This window comes from Chiloscyllium plagiosum, chromosome 1 (genome assembly GCF_004010195.1).
Source record: "Chiloscyllium plagiosum isolate BGI_BamShark_2017 chromosome 1, ASM401019v2, whole genome shotgun sequence".
Lineage (NCBI taxonomy): Eukaryota > Metazoa > Chordata > Chondrichthyes > Orectolobiformes > Hemiscylliidae > Chiloscyllium > Chiloscyllium plagiosum.
The window spans coordinates 42,242,424-42,259,092 of NC_057710.1; positions in this window are offsets into that span (position 1 = coordinate 42,242,424).

Below are 16,669 nucleotides of genomic sequence, written 5' to 3' on the forward strand. Positions count from 1 at the left end.
TTTATCTCAGCCCGCTTGGCACACCAGCCTCATTCCTGAAGAAGGGCTTATGCTCGAAACGTCGATTCTCCTGCTCTTCGGATGCTGCCTGGCCTGCTGTGTTTTTCCACCACCACATTTTTCAACCCTCACATCCCTTGTCTCAGTTCATGTTGACCATGCCGGTCCTTTCATCTGCTCGATGTTCCTGGTCATTGTGGTTGCTTATTTATAGTGGTTGGACGTGCATAAAGTTTGTTTGGCAAACTCCGAGAGGATGACCGAGAAGTCACAAGCATCGTTCATGATACACGGTTTCCCGGGAGTATTGGTCAGGAACAATTGGATGTCATTTACCAACAGGGAGTTTAAATATTTCCTAAAGTCAAATGGCATTCGGCACATAAAGGCAGCCCCATACCATCCAATATCCAACTCTTACCACCCTGCCTGAGATTTGCAATTCAGAACAGACTGCTATCAATCCTGAGACCTTTCTATTTGAATGGCTCAGTATCATGGTATGAAACATTGAGAACCATCTTTTACTGGGTTGAATTTTCAACAAGATTATCAAATGAAGGGAAGTTTTCCTTTTGTGCCAACTAACTTGCCAAATGGACAATGGGCCATGGGTCACAGTGAAATTGGTGATTTTACTTTGCCCTTATGCGTACTGTGCAAGATCTAAATGCTTGGGAGCAGGCAACACTAGGACAGAATAAAATGATACAAGAGTAGATATGAACCCTCCCACAACTGTGAGCTCAATCGACTCTTACGCATTTCCCAGCTCCTATGCTGTTCTAACAATAATCCATCAAATATAATGATGAGTAAATTATGGTCATACCCTTTGCAACCAGGTGAATTGGCCATGCTAAATTGCCCGTAGTGTTAGGTAAGGGGTAAATGTAGGGGTATGAGGTGGGTTTCGCTTCGGCGGGTCGGTGTGGACTTGTTGGGCCGAAGGGCCTGTTTCCACACCGTAATGTAATCTAATCTAATCTAAACTGTGAGCTCAATCGACTCTTACGCATTTCCCAGCTCCTATGCTGTTCTAACAATAATCCATCAAATATAATGATGAGTAAATTATGGTCATACCCTTTGCAACAAAAAATACCCAAACCAAATGAACCAAGCTGTAATGCAAAATGTTTTCACAAACAGGCCTTCCCTCTGAAAGGACCCCTTTTATTAGCAAATCTCTCATTAACTCCACTCATGCTGCCTAAATGCTTAAGTAGCGTGTTTTTTTAAAAAAGGAACCAATTAGGGCCTCATCAGCGCCAATTAGGAGAGACAAAAGCAGTGTAAAGATAACTCAATGAGAGAGAGCAGCACAACGTCATTTAAGTAGTTAAGACACATTGAACGATTTACGCTGCTGGCTGTGTCAGGGCCATTCACCTTTTCCTTTCGGATGCATTTAAGTCCTAATTCTGCTTTGCTGGGAAGCTGTTCCTCCTGGGAGTCTCAGAGATCCCATTCAGAAGCTACCTGCTCTGAGCTCCCAAAGCAGAAGGGCCCAGACAATCACATATTGTGAGCTGAATGCTTACTTAAACCACTGCAAAAATTCATCAACAAAGCCGTGTTTTCAGTGACTAGACAGAATAAGTTAAAGGCCAGCTTTACATTCATCAAAAGCTCTATTTGTGCAATGTAATAATGACATGGGAGGGCAACAATGTATTTCTCTTCCAATAAAAAAAACCCAGCTTCAGGCAGTTAATTTGGTGCTTGTAATAAATGACCAAGTATTAATTAGCACACAGGGAAACCCTAATTTCCTCTGAAGCTTTCCTCTCTTCATTTACTCCCCTTTTACACAAGCTTGGATGAGCTGCTCTAATGAAATTACCTCATTATTGCCTTTGTTCAAACACAGTAACTCTTTCAGTCTGCTCCATTTAGTGCTAATTTGATGCTGTCAAAAGCAGGAGGGTGCATTCATGTCTCCGATTAAGAATTTTTTTTATATATAGTGGGTAGTTTTAAATAATGAGGACTGCAAGCAGTGAGATATAATTGGGAGCAAGCAGCACTTCAGCAAATATTTGAAATCTTTTTTTTTGAGCACAGCTCCATGTACGCCGTCTATTAATTAACTGAAAATATTTTCAAATGAGACAAAATGTTTTTGTGTCAACAGTCCTGCCTTCAACTGTTCAGAAGAAATCCAAGCATAAAGTGTCCTCTCTGATGGGTGTACTCATACCAAAGCCACAAGACAACTTCATGAAAACAAAAAGTGCAGGATTTTATTGAATTCTGAAAGCTTTCAGGCCACACAAAATGTGAACAAATTGTAACTGTGAAAGAATTTGAATGGTGTTTTATGGACACTGAAGGGATTCATTAAAAAAATTCCACATTTCATAGTTATTTTTAATGGGGTTAAAACTTGTTTTGCAACACAGATAAGCAATAGTCGTTATTTTTAATTTAAAAGAGTTGGATAAAATAACTTTTCCAAAACACTTGGAAAGTTAAAATTTGATTGTATGGTGTCAAACTAGCATGTAAAAGTTTACAGACAGAAAGGAAGACTGAAATGGCTCAAACGCTATCTCAACAAATTCCTTTACACTTTCACTGTAACTGCACTTTGAACATACATATTACCTGTGAAATGTTTGCATGATGTCCAGTTTTGAAGAAGTCACATCAGACTCAAAACAATAACTCAGTTTCTCTCTCTACAGTTGCTGCCCAATCTGCTGAGTTTTTCCTGCATTCTAGGTTTTTATTTCAGACCTCCTTTCCTACTTTTGACAAAAATTCTATGTTCCATTCCTGTTTTGCAAAATATATGTCCTAAGACATCATGCTTGAGGCTTTGCGTTTTCTTTCAATTTATAATTATTGTTGGATTAGGCTCTTGTAGTACTTAGGCTCAAAGCTGCACTTTATAAGGCAATCCTTTGGCTCTCTGAATGGATCTGTGAAAGAGATTAAAACAAATCATTTCATTTCTTGGAATAGAAGACGTTAGATCATTTTAGGGCAAACTTCAATTTCACAGTCAGAAGAAGATTAAAAAAAACATTTTTCTATAATGATCTCTGATGTAAATATCAAAATGTCAACGAATATATTTTATAGAACACAATTCATGTGAAATTAGCTTTTTTGCCATCTGTTTGCCCATTCATATAGGTAAATAGGAGTCATAGGTGTAGTGGCAGTGTATTGGTAATGGTAAAATTCTGGAGGCATGGGTTCATATTCCATCATGCAACTAGCCAAATTGCATTTTATTAATAGTGGTGTAAAATATAAAGCTGGTCTCAGTAACCATCGAATTATCATTGATTAATGTGAAAAGGTATCTGGTTATTTGGTTCACTAATGTCCTTTAGAGAAAGGAACCTGCCATCCTTACCTGGTATATCCTGCATGTCACCCCAGAACCACAGCTATGTGGTTGACTCATAACTGTCCCCTCATGTGGCTTAAATGGCACTCAGTTCAAGAGCAATTAGCAGTGGGCAATAAATGCTGGCCTTCGGGGAGAAAAAAGTCCCTTGAATGTTCTTTTATGCACAGCCACCTTCTAAAGGCTTCTACTAAACACAGGGCTCAGTATTACATGTCCCTGCTGGGTGTGTTTCTGGGATGGGGCAGTAACATTAAATGGAATATCATTCCCCTACCAACCCCAAGATGATCTCCATATTACAGAGGTTGAGCATGTGCTGAAATTGGCAGTCCACTCACGATAAGTAAATAAATAATGAAGGGTTAGTGCTGCTTTGTAGAAGCTCAAAAAACTGAAAAAAACTGCAGATGCTGGAAGACGGAATCAAAAAAAATTGTGCAATTTCTGTTTTTGTTTGTAGAAGCTCAGTTGACAATACATTACCCACACAAGCTGTTTGTAAAGGCCGACATGAACAAATAGTGGAAGAAAGGGGGCTCTTGATTTGAGTATCTCGTGTGCATTGTCAGTATACACACTTATACCTTCCTGCTGTCTGCCTGACAGAATCACATCCCCATTGCTTCTCTCCCCGTCTCTGGCCTCTTGGATCACTACCCATCCCTAAACCTCAGGTCTTACCTTCTCAAGACAAATATGATCCTCTTTGGCCTTTTCCTGCAGTGACAGCAGTGCCCACTACAGTAAAAACTCATTGAAATTTGTGATTGTGTTCCTGAAAATTGTTCCTTTATTGTGATGTTATGGTTTCCCAGAGGATTCTACACTTAAATCACTGTTGGGTTCATGTGTGCATTCTTTGCCTAGAAAAACAATGTATAGTTTGAGATACTGTAAAACCTGTGCATTCATAGCTGAAATAGCTTACAAAGTAACACAAAAAAGATAGAAAATAAACTGTTAAAATTACACTCACCTGATGTTAGTTTTAATTGACTGGACTCCATCTAGTGGCAGAAGCCTGTTTGTGCAGGCAGAATTACCTGCTCCAACTACTATAAAAATTGCTGGAGAAACTCAGCAGGTCTGGCAACAGTGATGGAGAGAAAGCAGAATTAGGGAATACCCTCCCTAAAAGCATTATGGGTCAACCCACAGCACATGGACTGTGGCAATTCAAGAAGGCAGCTCAACACCATATTCTCAAGGGCAAATAGGAAAGGACAGTGATTATCATATCTCACGAGTGAATAAAGTGAGTCCGGTCAGCCTGCTTCAAAACTTCAGAAGTTTTCTTTCTCTCCACAGATACTGAGTTTCCCCAGCAATTTTTGTTTTTGTTTCAACTACAGTTCTTTATCTTAAACTAACACCTAAAACTAGTTGGGGCCCAGAATGGGAGTTAGCAGAGCATCTGAAACTGGAGACTGTAAGACTAAGAACAGGGGGTTTAAATGGGAGTAGAAGAAGATGTGGTAGGGAGTAAGATGAGGGCAAGGTAGGGCAAGATGAGGACAGGAGGAAGGCTGGGGGTTAAGGGTGGTAGCAGAAGTCTGGGGTAAAGATCTTAAAAGGAGCAGTCTGCAGAACAAAAAGTTGGACTAACAACATTAAGCTGAAACTCACTATTTTATTAATGGCATCAAAGTGAAATAAGTTGATAGACATGTTGGACATGTTGGACAAACAGATTGGTCAGCAGTTTCCAGTGCTGGAACTCCCTCCGGCAGGTTGGGTGTAAGTTCCACAATTAAACAATGCAGTCCCTTATAGCATGCCATGGGTGTAAGGTAAGCTTCTTTCTGCTCACACACAACTTTATTTCCAAGGATAGGAATAGTGGGGGGAAGAGAGTATGATTGCTGAGTAGTCTGCACTATTCCCTCCATCAATTACTGCCTGAGAATCCAGCTATCGCAATGCTAAGAGAAACATCCTGTTCACTGCAAAGCATGCACATGTCATAGTGTAAGCTCCTTTTGATATTGTGTTCTGTATGTGCATTCTTTTAAATGTTCGAAATTTGATGTTAGCTTTGGTCATCCTGAACTCAGAATTGGAAATGTGTAGCATAATGTAGCGAGTCTTCTAATCCTGACATCAAATGTAATTCTGAATATCAAACAAATGGAATAAATGTATACCCACTCATTCTCCTCCTTTTGTGGAACAAATATGCAGATATTTCTAGTACTTCTATAAAGTTTTAACTAATTTAGAAGGTTGTGAAGTGAAATTTAGAGCCCAGATTTGTGAATTTAGGGCATCTCCTAAAGAGCCTTGTTAGCTGGGCTTGCTCAAACATGACTAGATTTTGAAACATTTTCTTCACAAAGTTGCTGGAAGATCAGGCAAATAACATACAATGACAGCAACATTGTGTCTAGGATTTTGATGTATTTTCTTTGCTCATGTAATTAAGGATTGAATAATAAAAGAAGTAGAGTGAATTAGAATTGATTAATTTAATGTCAAATCAGATGCAGAAAGAGAAATCAAGGAGAGGGAAAGAAATATTTTAAGAAAAAGAGAAGAAATGAAAAGTAAGGAAAACATTACCATTTTTAAATGTGACATTCATATGCTTTCTAAAGATTTTACATCATTTTAACTGCTTCTAAGAAAGGAAGTTTAATTGGGAGTAATGAACAATTATCACATTGCTAAAATGATATTTACAGTTGAATCAAATTCCTGCAGGTTAATTTGCAAATACAGCCACTTCATAAATCTTGAGCTAGCCAAGTGTGAGATGCCACTATGGTGAAGCTTACCTGGAAATGGCGCAAATTGGTTAGACAGTAGTGTTGATTTGCACCTCATAATGTAGAACATCTCTTTTTCACCAATAACTGTCCAAGTCACGCATTAATAACTCTGTCATTCTGATGGCATTGTTTCTTAGACACATCTAGGCTTATGCTTATCAAGTTAGTGTTTGTGAATGGACACTTCCTGTATAACAGCAATAACATCTAAATCACACACTCTGAGTAGAATTCAGCACAGGTCAGTTACAGAATAAATCTTTCTGCTTTCTGCTTGATGTTGTGAACAATGTACTTCCATTCCTCCAAATCACACCTTCTACGGCAGCACTTCTCTACATCCAATAGCAGCTGTGATCTCTCTGCTAAAGTATTAATTGTTACCATTTTAGAACATTGCATTTTTGGCAAATAGAAATGCAATTGTTAATGTTTACGTTTATTTTACTTAGAACCCTTAGAATTGCCTGACTTGCAGTTATGAAGCCAGTTCATGTCAGGAACCCTTATCGAAAAATGGTGGGACCAAAACTAATTCTATTTTCTCTGCATAGATGCTGCAGGACCTGCTGAGTTTCTCTATCACTTTTTGTTTTTGTTTTAGTTTTCCAGCATCTCCAGTTCTTTGATTTTAATGGATGAGTTGGACCAAAGAGTATGTTTCTATGATGTACCACTCTATCACTCTATGATCTGTGGACATACTGAGTTCAACCCTTTTGGTTGGTTATAAACCCCACTTTTATCTATTGTGGTCCATTTGTTATAGGTAAAGATTTTCTCTCCAAAAGATCCAAACTCAGCAATTATACAAGTTCACTTGGGTCTGCTTCCAAAATGACTGTTGGTTTTCAGATCTTTTCAGTCTTCAGACATATGGATAGTGGATTCCCAACTGTAATAGCAATCACGCCAGATTGCAAAGGCGTGATTCATGGAAGTATGGTCCATCACATCAACTAAACCAATACAATTAGAATTAAAATTAAGTTTATTGTCATGCATACAATGTAGCCACACAAGGTGCCATCTCAGGTATAAACTACATACATACAAATCTTGGATATTAAATTGATTATGTACAAGATAGGTAAATAAAAAGAAAAGCTGAAAGTTCTACATTACTGACTCATTCTCATCAGGGTTCATTGAATTATTAAACCATTACACATATATGAAGATTTATTAAACTGAAAGTAAAAATAAATGACATAGTAAAATTATTTTTGAGTAAACTTCCAAGAATAATAAGATAACCAGAGCCTGAGCATGTATTTACAAAATAATGATGACAACATTCTATCCTCAGTAGTGTTCTAATTGTTATTGGTATATTGCAGACTTTTATTATCACTTGTACAGAACTGCAAATCATTACTATTTAGAATAGATCAAAGATTTAATCTAAAAGTCTCCTGAAATGTATCTTTTTATGTCAAACTGTTTCTTTGAAAATATATAAGAGAATTCAGCCTGCTGTATTCAGTCATTGTCTTCCTTCAATATCTAATCCTTAAGAATTACAACACCTTAAGCTTTGATCATCTCAGACAAGGCAACAGGACTGTCAAATCTGCACACAATATGGTACATGATTGACCAAAAGGAAAGAATCATGCATTTCATACATTTAATGCATTCCAATAGTAGATGATTTTGACAATTTTTTGCTTCAGTTAAATCTAATTAATTGAATAATGTGCAGCAAAATAAATATTTCTATGAGGCTCAATATTGAGATATTAGTTTATTCTTTTGGTTAATCTACTTGGGTAGAAAGCAGTTTTGTTGAGACTAAATGATAAGACTGTAAATGTTGACAAAAGAGGTACTACCTAACATATGCTGTATTTCCAATCTTTTTCATTTTGTTTTAGATTGTGTCTTCATTACAGCAGGAGAAAGTGAAGGCTGCAGATGCTGGAGATCAGAGCTGAAAATGTGTAGCTGGAAAAGCGCAGCAGGTCAGGCAGCATCCAAGGAACAGGAGAATCGACATTTCGGGCATAAGCCCTTCTTCAGGAATGAGAAAAGTGTGTCCAGCAGGCTAAGATAAAAGGTAGGGAGGAGGGGCATTGGAAATGCGATAGGTGGAGGGAGGTCAAGGTGAGGTTGATAGGCCGGAGTTGGGTAGGGGCGGAGAGGTCAGGAAGAAGATTGCAGGTTAGGAAGGCGGTGCTGAGTTCGAGGGATTTGACTGAGACAAGGTGGGGGGAGGGGAAATGAGGAAACTGGAGAAATCTGAGTTCATCCCTTGTGGTTGGAGGGTTCCCAGGCAGAAGATGAGGCCCACGCCCAACCCCACCTCCACTCCCAGCTCCAGCCCAACACCAGGTCCTAGCTCCCAGCCCTGCCATGTTTTCACCATCCCTCCAGAACTACCCCTCTCTGAGGATGAAAAATCAGTTCTCAGCAGAGGCCTCACCTTCATTCTCCTACGCACTCGGATCAACGAGTTCAACATGTGGCGTGACATTGAACAATTCTTCTGCCGCCTTCGCCTCCGCGCCTACTTCTTCGGCCAAGATTCTCACCCACCCTCTGACGACCCCTTCTCCCACCTCCAACACAACCCATCCACCTGGACACCCCGTGCTGGCCTCTTACCCGCACTCAATCTCTTCATAGCCATCTGCCGCCACGAATTAACCATGGTTTGGTTGGTTCGTCCGGGTGGCCCAGGGGTGCTCTCTGAATCGCTCCGCAAGTAGGCGGCCTGTCTCCCCAATATAGAGGAGGCCACACCGGCTGCAGCGGATGCAGTAGATGATGTGGGTGGAGGTGCAGGTGAATCTGTGGCGGATATGGAAGTTTCCCTTGGGGCCTTGGAGAGAAGTGAGGGGGGAGGTGTGGGCGCAAGTGTTGCACCTCCTGCGGTTGCAAGGGAAGGTGCCGGGAGTGGAGGTTGGGTCGGTGGGGGGTGTGGATCTGACAAGGGAGTCGCGGAGGGAGTGGTCTCTACGGAAAGCTGATAGGGGAGGGGAGGGAAATATATCCTTGGTGCTGGGTCTGTTTGGAGGTGGCGGAAGTGACGGCGGATGATGCGCTGTACATGGAGGTTGGTGGGGTGGTAGGTGAGGGCCAGTGGGGTTCTGTCCTGGTGGCGGTTGGAGGGGCGGGGCTCAAGGGCGGAGGAGCGGGAAGTGGAGGAGATGCGGTGGAGGGCACCGTCGACCATGTCGGGGGGGAAATTGCGGTCCTTGAGGAAGGAGGCCATCTGTGTTGTACGTATTTTGTACTGGTCCTCCTGGGAGCAGATGCGGCGGAGACGAAGGAGTTGGGAGAATGGGATGGCGTTTTTACAGGGGGCAGGATGGGAGGAGGTGTAGTCCAGGTAGCTGTGGGAGTCGGTCGGTTTGTAGTAGTTTCTCTTCCACTTCCCTCACCTTGACCTCTTTCCACCTATCGCATTTCCAACGCCCCTCCCCCAAGTCCCTCCTCCCTACCTTTTATCTTAGCCTGCTGGACACACTTTCCTCATTCCTGAAGAAGGGCTTATGCCCGAAACGTCGATTCTCCTTTTCCTTGGATGCTGCCTGACCTGCTGCGCTTTTCCAGCAACACATTTTCAGCTCTTCATTACAGCAGCCAGTTAAGCCATTAGTACCTGGCATCCATTATGGAGCATTTTTTAAGGTTCAACCATTAGGAGTCACTTGTGGAACGAGAAATAGAGAAAGGAGCAAATTTGTTATGTAACTGCATTTATAGAATGACATTATTTGATGCAAGTTCCCTCAGCCCAACATCCTGATGAAACCCCACAGACTAAAAAACCTTTCCTTTTTAAGTAATTATCCAATTGCTTTTGTATGTTATTATGTAATCTGCTTCCACCACTCTTTCAGCCAATGCATTCTTGATCATCACAATTCACAATGCATTTATTTGTCTCACTTTCTCCCTTTATCTGGTTCTTTCATCAATTACCTTGTGGGCGGCACGGTGGCACAGTGGTTAGCACTGCTGCCTCACAGCGCCAGAGACCCGGGTTCAATTCCCGCCTCAGGCGACTGACTGTGTGGAGTTTGCACGTTCTCCCCGTGTCTGCGTGGGTTTCCTCCGGGTGCTCCGGTTTCCTCCCACAGTCCAAAGATGTGCAGGGTCAGGTGAATTGGCCATACTAAATTGCCCATAGTGTTAGGTGAGGGGTAAATGTAGGGGTATGGGTGGGTTTCGCTTCGGCGGGTCGGTGTGGACTTGTTGGGCCGAAGGGCCTGTTTCCACACTGTAATCTAATTTAATCTAAAAAAGCAAATCTAATCCAAACCTTAAGTCTATGTCCTCTTGTTATCAACACTGCCACTGGCAATGTGAAAAGTCTTCAAACCATTGAGCTAGTTTATCCAACTGCATTTAACTTTTCCAGTGCTAGGGAGAACAATCCCAATTTTACGATTCCTTCCAAGTAACTGAATCATTGATTTACAGAATTCTTATGGTGGAGAATGAGGCCATTCGGTCATCATATCTACACTGACTTTCTGAACATTTAAATATAATATCAATCTCCTGCCTTTTCAATGTAACCCTGCACATTATTAATCGTCAAATAATCACTTAATGTCCTCTTGAAGATACTAATTGAACCTGTCCACACCATGCTTCCAGGCATGCCAGACCCAAACTAAAGGCTAGGTGAGAAAAGTTTTCATCATCCATCATTTGTTTCTTGTGCAAAATAAATTAAAACTTCTGATTCTTGATCTTTTATGAAGAGAACTGTTTCTCCTTATGTGCTCTAACCAGGCACTTTATGATTTTGGAACCTGCTCTTAATCGTCTCCTGTCTGAGGGAAACTTCTCCAATCTTTCCTCATAACTGAAGTGTCTCATCCCTGGAACCATTCTCCTAAGTCTCCTCTATACTCTCTCCAATACCTTCACGTCCTTCCAAAAGTGTGACATGTGGAAGTGTATACAATGTTCCATTTGAGGTCTAATCTGTGCCTTTTGTAAATTCATCATAAACTGACTGCTTTTGAATATTATGTTTCTAATAAAGAAGTGTAGAATACTGTAGATACTCTCTAATAAGCCTGTTCAGCCATGTTATTACACATCTCTGGAGCAGGTGGGGCTAGAACCAAGCCTCCTGGCTAGTCTAGAATGTTGGTTGCTTTATTAACAGCTTCCTCTACCTCTCCTTTAATAACTTATTTATATGGTCACTTAGGTCACTCTGCTCTTGACACCTTTTGGAATAGTCTTCAGGTTCTTTGAACCAAAGTGTATCCCTCACATTTCTCCTCATTGAACTTTAGCTGCCAAATGTCGCCCCACTTTTTTGAGGTAAAACTGTCCTCCTCACAGGTTACAATTCTCACAAGTTTTATGTCGGCTGCAAATTTTGAAATTTTCCCTGCACACGCCAACATCTAGATCATTTATATAATTGTGTCTCACTAACTTTATTGAGTTTTTTGCAGATGTGACAAAGGAAATTGATGAAGAGAGTGGTAGACATTATTTATACGGACTATAGCAAGGTGTTTGACAAGGTTTCACATGGTAGATTGGTTAGCAAGGTTATAGCATATGAGATCTGGGGGAGCTAGCCAATTGGATGTGAAATTGGCTTGATGGCAGGAGACAGAAGGTGGCGGTGGAAGGCTGTTTTTCCGACTGGAGGCCTGTGACCAGTGGTGTGCGGCAAAAATTAGTACTGGGTCCACTGCTTTTCATAATTTATATAAATGATTTGCATGTGAATATAGGAGGTATAGTTAGTATGTTTGCAGATGACACCAAATTTAGAGGTGTAATGGACAGTGAAGAAGGTTATTTCAAAATAGAACAGTACCTTGATCAGATGGGCAATGGGCCAAGGAGTGGCCGGTGGAGTTTAATTTAGGTAAATGTGAAATGTCATGTTTTGGGAAGGTAAATCAGGACAGGATTTATACAGTTAATGGTAGGGCCCTGGGGACTGTTGCTGAACAAAGAGACCTAAGGGTGTTGGTACATAGTTCCTTGAGAGTGGAGTCACAGGTAGACAGGGTTCAGCTCTGCACTTGAAACCAGGGAGGATTGAAAGATTGTAACCAGGTTTCTGCAATTTCCACTCTCACTTCCTTTAATATCTTTGGATGCATCCCATCCAGCCCTGCTGCCCTATCAACTTGAAATACGAATGTCTTATTGAATATCTCCTCTTTTTCAATTCTCTAGTGACTGAGTTACCTCTTTTGTCACCTGGCCTCATTGTAAATGCAGATGTAGAATATTCACTTAATAACTCAGCCATTCCAATGAGGGTAAATCTCCCTTTTAATCTCTAATCAGCCTACTCCTTCTTTTACCACCTATTCACCATTGATATTTTTAAAGAAGACTTTTATGTCTGTCTATCCCTCCTTTCCTTATCAATGTTACCTGCCTCTTTCTCTCTCTAAGGCCTTCTTGGAATGTTTTAATAACATTATCTTCTATTTACACAAGTGCCGTCAACGCTCCTGCTGATACGAGCCTCAAGGATACAATGGGTTCTTTCAATATAAGATTCAGCAGTTTTACTTCTACTGTGGAAATATTCATTTGACCTTTACAGTTCAAAATCTAAATTTACTTTGACACCCTCCTACCTTCAAATACTCAAAGTGTACCCATTATCATTAGTCTCTTGGCTCCTTCATTCCTCTTATAATTGCACCATTACCTTCAATTATTTTTTGAATTGAAGTGAATTGCTTCATGTTTCATCTGCCATATATCTATCCATTTCATCAATCTGTTTATGTCTGTTGATGTCTGTTGCTGTCCTCCTTAGCGTTTACTACATTTCCAAGTGTTGTGTCACCGGTAAGCTTCATAACTGTGCCCTCTACATCCAAGTTCACCTCATTGATAGACATTAAAAATAACTGTGGTTCCAGCATTAACACCTCGGGGACACAACACTTGGAAATGCAGTAAGCGCTGTGGACCCAAATATCCACTGTAAAGAAATGATATTTCAATTATTCTCTGCTCTCTGTTTCTTTCCTTCTACCACTTTTGCATCCACGTATTTCAATTTTGCTACCAAACCTATTATGAGGTATAATATCAAGTGCCTGTTGGAACCCACCATCAGGAGCCATGGTTTACGAAGGAAGTTGAATCTCTTGTCAAGAGGAAGAAGAAGGCTTATGTTTGGATGAGATGTGAAGGCTCAGTTAGGGCAACTGAAAGTTACAAGGTAGCCAGGAAATACCTAAAGAGAGGGCTAAGATGAGGGAGTAGGGGACATGAGAAGTTGTTGGTGGATAGGATCAGGGAAAATCCTAAAGCTTTGATTGGTATATAAGGGAGCAAAGAATGACGAGAGTAAGATTAGGGCCAATGAAGGACAGTAGTGAAAAGTTGTGCATGGAGTCAGAGAAGGTGGGGAAGCACTAAATAAATATTTTTCATCTGTATTCACATTGGAAAAAGACAATGTTGTCGAGGAGAATACTGAAAAACAGGCTCCGAGGCTAGACGGAATTGAGGTTAACAAGGGGGAGGTGTTCATAATTCTGGAAAGTGTGAAAATAGACAAATCCCATGGGATTTATCCTAGGATTGTCTGGGAAGCTAGGGAGAAGATTGCCGAGCCTTTGGCTTTGATCGTTATGTTGTCTTTGTCTACAGGAATAGTACCAGAAGACTGGAAGATAGGAAATGTTGTTCCCTTGTTCAAGAAGGGGAGTAGAGACAACTCTTGTAATTGTAGACGAGTAAGCCTTACTTTGGTTGTGGGTAAAATGTTGGAAAAGGTTATAAGAGATAGGATTTATAATTATCTCGATAGGAATAAATTGATTAGGGATAGCCAGCACGGTTTTGTGAAGGGTAGTTCGTACCTCACAAACTTTATTGAGTTATTTGAGAAGGTGACCAAACAGATGAATAAGGGTAAAGCTATTGATGTGGTTTTTATGTATTTCAGTAAGACGTTTGATAAGGTTCCCCATGGTAGGTTACTGCACAAAATACAGAGGCATGGGATTGAGGGTGATTTAATAGTTTGGATCAGAAATTGGCTAGCTGAAAGAAAACAGTGGGTGGGGGTTGATGGGAAATGTTCATCCTGGAGCTCTGTTAGTAGTGGTGTACTGCAAGGATCTGTTTTGGGTCCACTGCTGTTTGTCATTTTTATAACTGACCTGGTTGAGGGCGTAGAAGGTTGGGTTAGTAAGTTTGCGCATGACACTAAGGTTGTGGATAGTGCCGAAAAATGTGGTTGGTTACAGAGAGACATAGATAAGCTGCAGAGTTTAATGGAGTTTAATGCAGAAAAGTGTGAGGTGATTCACTTTGGAAGGAGTAACAGGAATGCAAACTACTAGGCAAATGGTAAGATTCTTGGTACTGTAGATGGCAGACAGATCTTGGTGTCCATGTTCATAGATTCCCCAAAGTTGCCACCCAGGTTGATAGGGCTGTTAAGAAGGCATACGGTGTGTTAGCTTTTATTGGTAGAAGGATTGAATTTCGGAACCATGAGGTTATGCTACATCTGTACAATACTCTGGTCTGGCTGCACTTGGAGTATTGTGTGCAGTTCTGGTCACCACATTATAGGAAGGATGTGGAAGCTTTGGAAAGGATTCCAAGGAGATTTACTGGGATGTTGCCTGGTATGGAGGGAAAGTCTTATGAGGAATGGCTGAGGAACTTGAGGCTGTTTTTGTTAAAGAGAAGAAGGTTGAGAGGTAATTTAATTGAGACATATAAGATAATCAGAGGGTTAGATAGGGTGGACAGTGAGATCCCTTTTCTTTGAATGGTTATGGCTAGCATGAGGGGGGCATAGCTTCAAATTAAGGGGTGATTGATATAGGACAAATGTCAGAGATAGTTTTTGTTTTCAGAGAGTGGTAGTGGGCGTGGAATGCCGTGCCCGCAACAGTTGTAGACTCGCCAACTTTACGAGCATTTAAATGGTCATTGGATAGGCATATGGAAGAGAATGGAATAGTGTAGGTTAGATGGGCTTCAGATCGGTTTCACAGGGCAGCACAACATGGAGGGCCAAAGGGCATGTAATATGCTATGTTCTATCATCTAGACTATCTTACCCACTATCTCTGTCATTTCATCAAAGAACTTGATCAAGTTAGGCACTTAACAGGTCTATGATAGATTCCACTTAGTAATTCATATTTTTCCAAGTGCCAAATAATATTGTCCTTGATTTTTTTTCTGCAACTCCATTCATAGATTGCTATAAACGAATTATAAAACTGGGATAAGTAATTTAAATATTGGTCCACCAAACTCTGCACATTAATAATCAGGAAGAAAACTATTAAAGCATGCCCTTTGAGGCTAAAGCAAATTTCAATTACAAATATTCAACGTTGGAGATTTGAAGTAAACCAGAAGCCCTGAAATCCTGTTCAGATGTGGAGGTGCCAGTATTGGACTGGAGTAGACAAAGTCAGAAGCCACATGACACGAGGTTATAGTCCATAAAGTTTATTTGAAATCACAAGCCTTCAAAGCACTGCTTCTTCGTCAGTTGAAGAGGAAGGAGCTGGCAAATGTTTTGGATTAAATTACTTACAGTATGGAAACAGGCCCTTCGGCCCAATAAGTCCACTCTGACCCTCTGAAGAGTAACCCACCCAGATCCATTCCCCTACACTGAACACTACAGGCAATTTAGCATGGCCAATTCACCTAACCTACACATTTTTGGACTGTGGGAGGAAACCGGAGCAAACCCACACAGACACGGGGAGAATATGCAAACTCCACACAGACAGTTGCCTGAGGCGGGAATTGAATCAAGTTCCCTGGCGCTGTGAGGCAGCAGTGCTAACCACTGCCGCGCAGCGCTCTGAAAGCTTGTGATTTCAAATAAACCTGTTAAACAATAACCTGGTGTTGTGTGACTTCTAAGGATATCGCTGGAGTTTTGGATGCAACTCAATTTTTAAGTGGGTCTGTCCATTTCTCTGAGAGGAGAAAGTCCCCAGGGAATTTCAGGACCTAATGATATTGATAAACAGTTATGATGTGGAGAGAAAGACAAACAAACTATGTGAATGTGTACCTTTGCTGTGATGAAGTGTCTTACTTCAAACAACAACATACTTACCTTTTGGAAATCCTGACTGAGTTACTATGAAATTTCAAAGAAGCACTTAGGAAGCTTTAATCATCCAGATCGAGACAAAACCCATGGTTGAAATATGCCATAAAATACTTTGCTGCTGTTAGTGATTCTTCATAGTATTCCATTCATAATATCTCAATTCTGAATTGGTTTTACATATATGTAGGGGCAGACGATTATTCCATATCAAATTGAAAATTAAGCTACAACTGGAGGATAAAATGCCCGATGTTTTGTGGAGAGATTTTTTTTGATAAACAAAAGCGACAATCATTGGCATGCATTCAATTTGGTTGCACACAGATGGCATATTAGTAATCTAGATAAGGATAAACAAAGCAAAAGATGAGCGTGCCTATATTGATTAATATAATTGTTTTTAAATTCAAATTCTGTAAGGACTTGACTGTCATAGTAAACCTTGACACTTTGCAAAGACCACAGTAA